The following is a 12011-nucleotide window of genomic DNA, read 5'->3' as shown; positions in this document are numbered from 1 at the left end:
TCCTACTTAACTGGCTTGCTTTCCCTCACCCTAATTACTCAAATATCTTACTTTCCCTGATAATAAACTTTTATTTTTCCTGATAATAAAAAGGGAAACACAGTATTGTTTTTCTTTTTCAGAACGGTCTCTGTAGTAAATACTCCCCCATTTTCTACTGATTGTAAGTTAGGAGTGCACATGGGGGTAGGGGTGGGTGGGGGTGGTACATGTACACCAGAGCACCTGCAGGAGGAGGCCAGGGGTCTGTATTGGGTGTCTTTTTCTGTTGCTCTCTACCTTCCTTTTAAAGCAAATCTCTCACTGTCCCCAGAGTTCACCATTTTATATAGACTGTTAGTAAATCCCCAGGGTCCTCCTATCCCTGCCCCCCAACCTAGCACTCTCACCAGGTTTTTTCATGAATGCTAGGGATCCTTACACACCTACATAGAAGCACTTACACATTGAGTCATATCCCTAGCCCATAAGTCAGTATTGTTTAAAAAGAGCTTTTGGGGTTTATTTGATGGGAGCAGGGTGGGGTGTTGTTTTGTCTTTGAGATAGGATTTCGCTATATAATCCTGTCTGGCTTGAAAGTTGTGATCTTTCTGCCTCTGCCTCACAGGTAACTGGAATTACAGGTATTCTGGGCTAAGTTTTATTAGCGGCATAAAGCTAACTTTATTGCCTTAATATTTGCTAAATTAGTCAGGGTTTCCCAGAGAAACAGAACTGATAGAATGAATACACATACACACACACCCCACACACAAAAGACTGTTCCTGCTAGTCCAACAATGGTTATCTCTTGGTGGAAAGTCCAAGAATCCAATAGTAGTTTGGCCTAGGAAGCTGAATATCTCAGCTGGTCTTCGATAATGGAATCCTGGAGAAGTAGACTGTAATACCAGATAAAGAGTGGATTTTCCAGGGAGAGTGAGGGCAAGCAGGCAAAAAGCAGAAGTTTCCTTCTTCCATGTCTTTTCTTAAGCTGCCACCAGAAAATATGGTCCAGATGTAGGGTGGGTCTTTTGAGCTTCAAATGATCCAATCAAAATAAATCCCTCACAGGTGTGCCCAGCTGATTGGGCTTTAGTTAATTCCAGATATAGTCAAGTTGGCAACTTTGGGTTTCAAACTCATTCCTTACTAGTTTCCTCATAGTCCAGGATTCAACATGACTCTTGTGGAATGTCTCCTATAGTCAGTCTGTGACAGTTTCCTGTCTGTCTTACATGACCTTGATTGTTCTGAGTACTAGCTGGGTGTTCTATAGAATAAATCTTACGTGCTTTGGTACTTTCCTCATGATTAAACTGGGTTTTAGAAAATACCAACACAGAAGCCAAGTGTTCTTTCACCCTTTTTCAGGGAGTACATGACAACAGTACTACTTGCAGAAGGCAGTGTTTGCTTAGTTTCTCTGTAACGAAGTACTTTGTCTTTCTGTATTCTGAGAACCTTTGGAAATGAGTTGCTGAATTCAGCCCATACTCGGACTGGGGCACTGAAGTTTCATGTTATAAGCAGAGCAAATTGATGAGTATTACTAGGAATCCTACAAGGAAGATTTGTGTGTGTGTGTGTGTGTGTGTGTGTGATATTTATATTGTTATGTGTAGTTATTGTCCAACCCAGTCCTCAGTTTGTGATGGTTAGACCTAGGATCTTCTCAACTTTGTCACAGCATAAAGCAAGCCATTCACATCTTCTGGGCTTTCACTTTCTGTACACTTTCATTGTCTGTATTAATTTCACAAGATACTCAACACTTTATTTTAAAACAGGCTTTGAATTAAAAGGTTGCACCTAGTTGTGGCCTGGGTGTCCTGAGTGCATATAGAATAGGCTGTGATATTCAGTAGGTTAGGTGTGCTAAGTGCATCTTTTAGAGTATTTTCAGCATATGGTAGGTTGTCAGTCTGTAATCCCATCATATGTATGTTATGGTATGTGTATGGTATTTTGCTGCAGTGCTAATCTCTTTGTGCTCTCCAGTGATCTCTGAACTACCCTTTTCCAGTCTCTGACATAAATGTGAAGCTTTATTTGTTAAGTTGCACTCCTGGAAACTGTGCTCATCTTCAGGACTAAGCAGTAGGAGGATATAGAAGGGGGGAGGGGCAGAAACACACACACACACACACACACTAGGGTATCTCCGTATCCTCTTGGAACTGCAGCTCCTTTGACCAGAAAGCAAACAAGGTTCCTATGCCTCTGAGTTTTAGGTTTAGGCTCATGATCCTCATTGCCACTGTGCCCATAAATGACTGAGCTGAGAATAGAGAAGAGAGGTTATGTGTGAGGGTGTGTGTGTGTGATTTCTACACTTTTTTGTGAATGTTAAGATTTCCCTCTTTACTGACAGTTGGGACATGAAACTTTTCTTTAGGCTGTATACACTTCAGACTGGATGATGGCAGAAGAAAACAAAATGATGGCCATTATAAAATGGAGCTTTGTATTCTGGTCCTCTTACAGGACCTGCCTGTTGCCATGTACTTTTCAGGGTCCCATGTAATCTACTGTAGGCATTTTAGCCAGATCTTAGAGCTACATTGAGTTGGTGGGACAGTTGGAGTGCTATAATTGCTACATTTTATCTGCAACCAAACCTTGCTGAAAGGTTTTTCATCTCTTCTAGGAATTTAACAAGAATCTGAAGTTTTGATTCAAATATTTTTTGAATTGAAGCCAGAAATGTATTAGAATTTTGATTCTTTCATTTGATTAAGGTAAGATTATTTAATAAAATATAATTCTATCCTTATATATTTTCAAACATATTTAATGTTTGTTTTATTAACACATTTTTATTTCTGACTTTAACTAGAGATTTGTACCGAATAAACATTTTTATGGTTTCTCAAGGCTAGAGATATAGCTGTTAATAGAGTGCTTGCTTAGCATGCACAAAATGCTGAGTTCTATCCCTTATGCTGCTTGCATCAGGTGTGGTGGGTGACCCCTGTAATCTCCTTGCTAGGGAGACAGAGGCAGGAAAATCAGAAATTCAAGGTTAGCCTCAGTTATTTAGCAGGTTTGAGGTACCATTGAGATTCTGTCAACAGGAAGTGGGCATTGGTGGTCCTTTACCATTTAAATGACTAGTGTTTCTTGTAACAACTATCAGATACAAAGGAAACATGATGGTATGATCACCGAAGTTATAATATATTGAAAAAAAATGTTTGGCTAGGACAGAAGTCATCAAATTGGCCCACAGCCTGGCCATTTGTTTTAGTAGTGTTTTATTGAAACATTACTATATCTACTCATTAGTTACTGTCTGTGACTACCTTAGCACTTTAGTGCCAAGTTCATTACTTTGGATTTAAACATGTATCTAAGTGTCTAAGTAACTGTACCAAGCTCAATATCTTGAAATGAAAGTCCTTATAGCCGGGCGGTGGTGGCGCATGCCTTTAATCCCAGCACTTGGGAGGCAGAGGCAGGCGGATCTCTGTGAGTTCGAGGCCAGCCTGGTCTACAAAGGGAGTTCCAGGACAGGCTCCAAAGCTACAGAGAAACCCTGTCTCGAAAAACCAAAAAAAAAAAAAAAAAAAGAAAGTCCTTATAAATACTACTTTTCTAGCTAGGCATGATGGCGCACACCCTTATTTCCCGCACTCAGGAGGCAGAAGCAGGCGGATCTCTGAGTTTGAGGCCAGTCTGGTCTACAGATTGAATTCCAAGACATCCAGGGCTACACAGTGAAACTCTTGTCTCAACAATATCAACAAAACCAAATGAATAAAAAATAAATTAAAAATAAAAAGAAATGCTAATTATCTGAAATAATTGGTTTTTAAAAACCAGACTTAATGCCATGAGTAGTTGCATGCCTAATACTTATTTGTTTCTAAGTAATGGTTTTTGTTTTCAAAACAAAAAGTTTATATAATACTGATTTTGTTCTTGCTCTTAAAAAGAGATTCATACTAATTATATTTGGTTTACCTAGTAAGTTTAAACAGAACTAGCAAGACTTTGAGAGAATGAGGATTGTTTTTAATCACTGCCCTAATAAGGTAAGTATCTCATTAGGATTTCTATTGCTCTTAAGAGACAGCATGACCATGGCAACTCTTATAAGGAAAACATTTAATTGGGGCTGGCTCACAGTCAGAGGTTTAGTCCAGTATCATCATGGCAGGAAGCAGACTGGCATACAGGCAGACATGGTGATGGAGAGGTAGCTGAGAGTTCTATATCCAAATAGGCCGGCAACAGGATGAGAAACTGAGACACACTGACCAGGCTTGAGCAAATGAGACTTCAAAGCTCACCCCCAATGACACACTTCATTCACAGCTCCACATTCACTTCAACAAGGCCACTCCTAATAGTGCCACTCCCTGTGGGCCTTTTTTATTCAGACTACCACAGTAATTTATAGCATGTGAAGTTTTAAATGAAAATAATCCTAATATAAAAGTACATTAGTGACCCAGCTATGGTAGTGTATTGTAGGTTACTTGAGAGACTAAGGCAGAAGGATTGAGAGTTCAAGGCTAGCTTGGGCTATATAACAAAACCATCTAGTGGTTAAAATAGGAATTACATTTCCCTCTAAAGTATGAAGTCAACCACTTAACCTGGTTGGCCCTATCTCAGCAAGTTCCGTATTGGTGGATTTGACCAATATCAACTCAAAGATGTTTGCAAGAAGAATTATGTAAACTTCATTTCCTGTGGTAATTTCCTAAACAGTACAGTATAACAACTACTGACAGAGCATTCATATTGGAACAGGTGGAGTGTGAGTAATCTAGAGGTGATTCACAGTCTGTGGAGGATTATTATGGAGTAATCTGGAGGTGATTCACAGTCTGTGGAAGGTTTATATACATAATCTGGAGGTGATTCACTCTGTGGAGATTTATGGAGTAATCTGGAGGCGATTTACAGTCTATGGGAGGTTTATGGAGTAATCTGGAGGCGATTCACAGTCTGTGGAGGTTTATGGAGTAATCTGGAGGCGATTCAGTCTATGGGAAGTTTATAGAGTTCCATGAAAGTACTGATCTAGTTATAAAAGGGGCCTGAGCACACAGATTTTGCTGTTCTTGGGCACTAGATCTAATATAATCTGATTCCTAAAGTTATGAATGTTTAGAAACATTAGAGGAAGAAATTAAAAATGGAGTTGAGAAAGTCTGTAAGATGTGTGTTTTGTTTCCCAACAATTTCTAAAGGGGTAAAAGAAAAGTATACTTTAAAATCTAGCATGTAGCCAGGTGGTGGTGGCACTCATGCCTTTAATCCTGGCACTCAGCAGAGACAGGTGGGTCTTTTGAGTTCAAGGCCAACCTGGTCCAGCACTCAGGAGGCAAGGCAGGCAGATCTCAGTGAGTTCGCGGATAGCCTGGTCTATAAAGTGAGTTCCAGGACAGGCTCTAAAGCTAAACAGAGAAACCCTGTGTCGAAAACAAACAAACAAACAAACAAAAACCCTAGCATGTAAATTAGAATTCCCAACCTCTATTAAAGAAATACCTGGCCCGTGCGTGCGAGCTAGTGGGAGTGGAGCGCCCCGGCCGTTGTTGCCGTCGCCTTCCTCCTCCCCACAGTCCAGATTGTCACTAGGGTCACTAGGCCGTCGGCCCTCGAGCCGAGACTTGTCTCTTGTCTAGTTCTCGGGAGCTCCTGGCCGACATGAGTGATGTAGAGGAGAACAACTTCGAGGGCAGAGAGTCTCGCTCTCAGTCAAAATCTCCAAGGGGAACTCCTGCTCGTGTAAAATCGAGAGCAGGTCAGGATCTCATAGTCCATCACGGGTTTCCAAACATTCTGAATCCCATTCTCGATCAAGATCAAAATCCAGGTCAAGGTCAAGGAGACATTCTCATAGACGCTAAAGTCGGTCCAGGTCCCACTCTCATAGGAGACGATCTCAAAGTAGATCCTATACACCAGAGTATCGTCGACGAAGAAGCCGGAGTCATTCTCCAGTGTCTAATCGCAGAAGACATACAGGCAGCAAGGCGAATCCAGATCCCAATACTTGCCTGGGAGTGTTTGGTCTCAGTTTGTACACAACAGAAAGAGATCTTTGTGAAGTATTTTCTCAATATGGACCGTTGAGTGGTGTCAATGTAGTTTATGATCAGCAAACTGGCAGGTCACGTGGATTTGCTTTTGTGTATTTTGAGAGGATAGATGACTCTAAGGAGGCTATGTAAAGAGCAAATGGAATGGAGCTGGATGGTAGAAGAATTCGTGTGGATTATTCTATAACCAAGAGAGCTCACATACCTACACCAGGCATTTACATGGGCAGACCAACTCATAGTGGTGGTGGAGGTGGTGGAGGAGGTGGCGGAGGCGGCGGCGGTGGTAGACGACGAGATTCTTACTATGATAGAGGATATGATCGAGGCTATGACAGATACGAAGATTACGATTACAGGTACAGAAGAAGGTCGCCTTCTCCTTATTACAGTCGGTATAGATCTCGTTCCTATAGCCCAAGATGCTATTGATAATGATAATGGAGTGGTTGTGGCTAAGGACTCTTTCCCTCCTAATTCTTTATGATTCTGGATTTTCAAGTTTCTAATGCTTCCTAGTCCTCAAAACAAAATACTCCTCCTACTAGACCGGGATGGAAGTGGATGGTCTTTGGACTTCCCACAGGGCAGGGAACCCTGATTGCTCTTAGGGCTGACGAGGGAGGGGGACTTGATTGGGGGAGGGAAATGGGAGGTGGTGGTGGGGAGGAGGCAGAAATCTTTAATAAATAAATAAATAAATAAATAAAGCTGGAAAAAAAAAACCCTGGTTATTTAATCTGTGGCCAATTGTGTTTCCGTTTTACATCCTTTGTTACTCTCTTAATGGTGTAATTGTCATTTAAGTTGTTCAACATCTAAGTAAAAAAGGAGCCCAGTGTTAAAAAAAAAAAAGAAAGAAATACCTGTTTTAGACACTAAAATATGAAGGGGAAAAATAAGGATTTGGAAAAAACTCATTCTGGGTAATTTATTAAAAATAAACTTTTTATAATTTTCAACTTGTAAAATAATTCACTGGGTTTGGGGCTGGAGAGATGGCTCAGAGGTTGAGAGCACTGACTGCCCTTCCAGAGGTCCTGAGTTCAATTCCCAGCAACCGCATGGTGGCTCACAACCATCTGTAATGAGATCTGGTGCCCTTCTGGCCTGCAGACATACATGCAGACAGAACACTGTATACATAATAAATAAATAAATTTTAAAAAAAAATTTAATTCACTGGGTTTGAAACAGCTTACTATATGTGACATCTAGCCTGGAAGGATATATTTGGTTTATGATGGGTTTGTAAGTGATATCTGTGTTTGCTTTGTTCTTAGAAAATAAATTTAAAACTTTTAAAGAAAGAAATTTGGAAATTTAAAGCATCTGTAGTTATATAATTGTTTTTGTAAATATTATACTAAGTGTCATTTCTGTAAGAGTTTCACTGCACTATCACAGAGTTACTGAGCATGTGTTGATTTTATGAATTTCAGCTAATAGTAATACAGACATGTATTTTCTGATGCATGATTTGTTTATAAGAAAACTGCTTTGTCAATAAACTCATTTTATGGTAGATCAATAAACTATTTGTACAGTGATTAAACCATCTTTATATTAACTATATTTTATTCTATAGTAATGCTAAATTTTAAGATTAATGGCTTTATGTAGAATTGTCAGTTTAGTTCTTAACATTTTTGTTTTACTGATGACATATATAGTATATTTAATATAAATTCATCTATATCAAGGATTAGCTAACTGTTTCTAGCATATTGACCTCAACTCAATAAACAAAATATTTCAAGTATGGCAAAATTATATGAGAAACTTTCATGGGGTATGAAAGCCATCAACTAACATAAACCTTTTCCGTAAAACTTGATAAATGTTAATTCACATTTGGTAAATAAAAACCCCAAAATAATAAAAGGAAGAATCCAATGACTTAATATTCTTTTAGAACATTCTAAGATAAAGTAGGTTATAGACCTTGTGGGTGATATAAAAAACATTATAAGTATATTTTTTTATTCCATCTGGTGTTATAAGTAGATCAGCTCAGGTAGTAAGTTATAAAGGCAAGCAAAGGCTTGGGATTCAGAAGTTACTGTAGCCAGACTAGTTGTATGACTTTGAACATGCCACTAAGTTCTTACTCTTTTTCTCTGTAAATTAAATCATTAGAGTTTAGCTTCTAACTCTTGTGAAAACTCATTTTCACAAGTTAGTTTCTACTCCTTATTCCATTTTTAATACATTTATCTCTTTGAATACAGGATTTAACTGCATTCCCCTTCTTCTCAAAATTTAAATTTTGTAATTTACCATGCTCAGCTTGCTCCTTTTCATTATAAATCTTCACTAGAGTTACCAATAATAACCACATGACAGAGTTAATACTAAGCTGATTTGAGATTTCCTCTGCCAGTAGAATTAATCCAAAACTCTTTACTTTAGCCTTAGGCAAAGTCTTTGGAAAAGGGCAAAAAACAGCCACATTCTTAACCAAAATATCACCAGAACAATCTCTAAGCGACATATCAATATTATTCTCTTCTGAAACCTCTTGAGTCAGCCCCCAGCAGTTCAAATCATTCTCAGCACCACTCTCTTCCATGCTCCTACTAGTATGGCTCATTAAGCAGTGCTTAAAGTATTCCACTGCTTTCATTACTCAGAGTACCAAAGTCCAAATTCCTCCAAACAAAACCATGGTTAGGCCTGCCACAGCAATATGCCAGTTCCTGGTACCAACTTCTGTCTTAGTTTGGGTCACTATGGAGTCTTCTGGTTTCAGAGGTTTAGTCCATTATTGCCATGGTAGAGAGCATGGTAGCTGGGAGTAGAGTGGCATGCAGGCAGACATGGTCCTGGAGAATTCTGCATCTTGATCCAAAGGCAACAGGAAGTGAACTGAACACTGGGAGTGATTTGAGCCCTCAAGCCCACCTCTACAATGACACATTTCCTCTTTCAATGCTACACCTCCTAAGAGTGCCACTCCCTTTTAAAGGGGCAGAGATTGTGTGGGGAAAATAAAATATAGCTCCAGATCTTCCAGATTTGCTGAATGATGAATAGAAACATCCAGGAAATTCCTCAAACTCCAGCTAGGATGAACTCAGAGCTCAGCTACCACTGTGGAAAGAAGAGAGGCCCTGTGGCCTACCAAGTGTGTACTTCAATACACCCCTTGAACTAAGACTAAAACAACTAAAACATGGTCTCAAAGTTATATCTTTAATCCAAGTTGACAGCAGCATTGTTCATGAACACAGTCATGTGTCCAATGATGGATGAGTGGGTAGGATACATGTGGCCAAATACTTTTAGCGGGATATCCTTTCCTTTTGTTTAAAAAGAAGAAAGCTATAAAATAGATCAAATTGAGGGCATTATATTAAATAAAATAAGTTATACAGAAAAAACAAAATCTTAGAAAATCTTAGAGCCAGATGTCATGGTGCATACCTTTAATCTCTGCTGGCTGATCTCTGAGTTTGAGACCAGCCTGGTCTACAGAGCAAGTTCCAGGATAGCCAAGCTTAGACAATGAAAGAAACCATGGGAAACAGAAAGCTGGTGAAGGTGTAATTGAACAGAAGAGTAATATTCCAGTTCCAGTAAACAGCAGAACTTGGCAGCTTCTGCTATGTGGTTTTGGCTTTAGAGTCAAGGATACAAGAAAGGCCTTATGGAACCTTCTTTTGTGACTAAGGAAACCCAATAAGGCCAGGCATATGTCAGGGGTTCCTGAATGGAGGTCTAGAGCTGCCATTGCATGAAGCTGTGAAGTTGAAACCTGGATTGCCTTGGAGACCCTAAGATGTTAAAGAGATGCCAGAGCCATGGAATGCCTGCTGAGGAAAGCTGCTAACGGAGTGGAACCAGCCCAACAGAAAGATATGTGTTGCAGTCAACAAAGCTGAAAGGAGTTGGAGATCTGAAGAGTGTTTTGACATCAGACTTGGAGACACAGAGTTTGGAGTTTGCCCAGATGGTTTTTGGTCTTCCTTTGGTCTAATATTTCCTCAGTATGCTCTCTTCTCTACATTTTGGGATAGTATTGTATATTCTATGCCATTATATATTAGAAGTATGTGATCTGCTTTTTTATTTTGATTTTCAGAGATTATAATTAAGAGATTGCTTGAATCTCAGAAGAGACTTTGAACTTTAGACTTTTAAGTAAGTTTGAGACTGTTACAGACTGGGGAATTTTGAAGTTGGATTGAATACATTTTTGCATTGTGAGATGGGTACAAGGTTTGGAGGCCAGGGTGGAATGTGGTGATTTGAAAGAAAATGCCCCCAAAGAGAGTGATACTACTAGGAAGTATGACTTTGTTAGAGTAGATGTGGCCTTGTTGGAGGAAATGTGTCACTGTGGAGGGGGGCTTTGAGGTCTCATATGCTTAAGCCATGCCCTGTGTTCCAGTTCACTTCCTGTTGCCTTCAGCACCATGTCTGCCTGCATGCTGCCATAATCCCAGCTGGCATGCTCTCCTCCATAGTGATAATAGACTAAACCTCTGAAACTGTAAGACTCCATCAACTAAATGTTTTTTCTCTGTCAGAGTTGCCATGGTCAAAAGCAACTCAGTATGAGAAGTAGGGTTCCAAAAACCAATAAAAGAGTCAGAGACAGCCTCTATTACCACTGTTGGGAGCCCCACGAGAGGACCAAGCTACACAACTGTCACATATATGCAGAGGGCCTAAGTCAGTCCCGTGTAGGCTCCCTGGTTGTCAGCTCAGTCTCTGTGAACCCCTATGGGCCCATTGGGAAGTGCTTAGTCTTATTGCAACTTGATATACTTACTTTGTTTTGTTGATATTCATGGGAGACCTTTCCTAAACAAATGGAGGAGGAGTAGATTGGGGAGTGAGAAATGGGGGATGGGGGACTGAGAGGAGAGGAAAGAAAGGAAACTGGATGTAAAATAAATTTATTTTGAAGAAAAAGTTTCAGTGGTCATGGTGTCTCTTCACATTTTCTTCACAGCAATAGAAACCCTAAGACTATGCTCAATATGCAGCATTAATGGCTATATTTCCAATGTGAGAACCTTAAGAGGTCATTTATTGTCAGTGTCAGAACCCTCTTGTAATGAATTTGGGACCTTATTTTAAAAAAGCTAGATATATGCTTTGCCCTTCCACCACAAAAGGGCACTGTGTTCGAGGCTGGTTAAAATGGTCAGATTCAACAAAAGTAAAGCAGTAGTTGGCAGGGGCTATGTTGCAGAGAGAAACGGGAAGTTTAAGTGTCTTATAAATGTAAAGTCTCAGTTATTCAGGAATAAAAGGCTTAATGCATCATCATGCTTATACATAATGAATACTATGCTGTATACTTAAGAGGGTAAAACACAGTGAAGACATATTTATTCATGTTTACTATGACTAGTACCTGCTTTTTAAAAATGCAATATATCATTGAATACTTCACTGTAGTTAAACATACAAGATAGGTATATTCATAGCTAATTTGGGAAAATATACTACTTTTCACATCTCTAAGGCAGAAAAATATGATCCTTAACTATGACACAAACCAACAAGTAAAAAGAGAGAGGCAACAAATGATGGAATTATCAGATACAGATATTAAGGCAGCTATTACATATGTACTCCTTATGTTCAAGAGAACAGAGGAAAACACAAACATGCCAAGGAAAATGGAAGCTGCTTACAATAGAGACCCAAATAGAACTGTAGAAGAACAATATCTGCAATGGAATCAGCAGCATGTTACATATTTCAGGGGAAAAAAAGCTAAACCCTGAAGACGTGGCAGTGCATGTATCCAGATGGACTACCAAGAGTACTGGCTGCCCAGGCTCGGTGTCTGGAATCTATGTGGTAGAAGGAGAGAACTGAAATTGTCCTCTGACCTCTACATGTGTGTCATGGCAATATGCGCCAACACATACACTCTAAATAAATGTTAATTAAAGTTTTTTTAAATGAAACACCAAGAGAAATATTCAAAGAAAGAAAAGAACACAACATCA

General features: G+C 39.4%; 1 protein-coding gene and 1 pseudogene across 2 annotated transcripts in view; both read left to right on the top strand.

The window, feature by feature from the left end:
- The window catches only part of Glce (glucuronic acid epimerase), a 68617-nt gene that overhangs the window by 30156 nt on the left and 26450 nt on the right, over nucleotides 1-12011 (top strand). For both annotated transcript variants that reach the window (XM_057767682.1, XM_057767683.1), the window contains exon 2: nucleotides 2631-2721. The gene's annotated coding sequence lies outside the window, so the exon portion shown is untranslated. The remainder of the gene's footprint in view (nucleotides 1-2630; nucleotides 2722-12011) is intronic.
- LOC130873121 (transformer-2 protein homolog alpha-like) lies at nucleotides 5621-6507 on the top strand (annotated as a pseudogene).

The sequence above is a fragment of the Chionomys nivalis genome, chromosome 4, assembly GCF_950005125.1.
Source record: "Chionomys nivalis chromosome 4, mChiNiv1.1, whole genome shotgun sequence".
Taxonomy (NCBI): domain Eukaryota; kingdom Metazoa; phylum Chordata; class Mammalia; order Rodentia; family Cricetidae; genus Chionomys; species Chionomys nivalis.
This window is presented reverse-complemented; position numbering and strand designations above follow the sequence as displayed.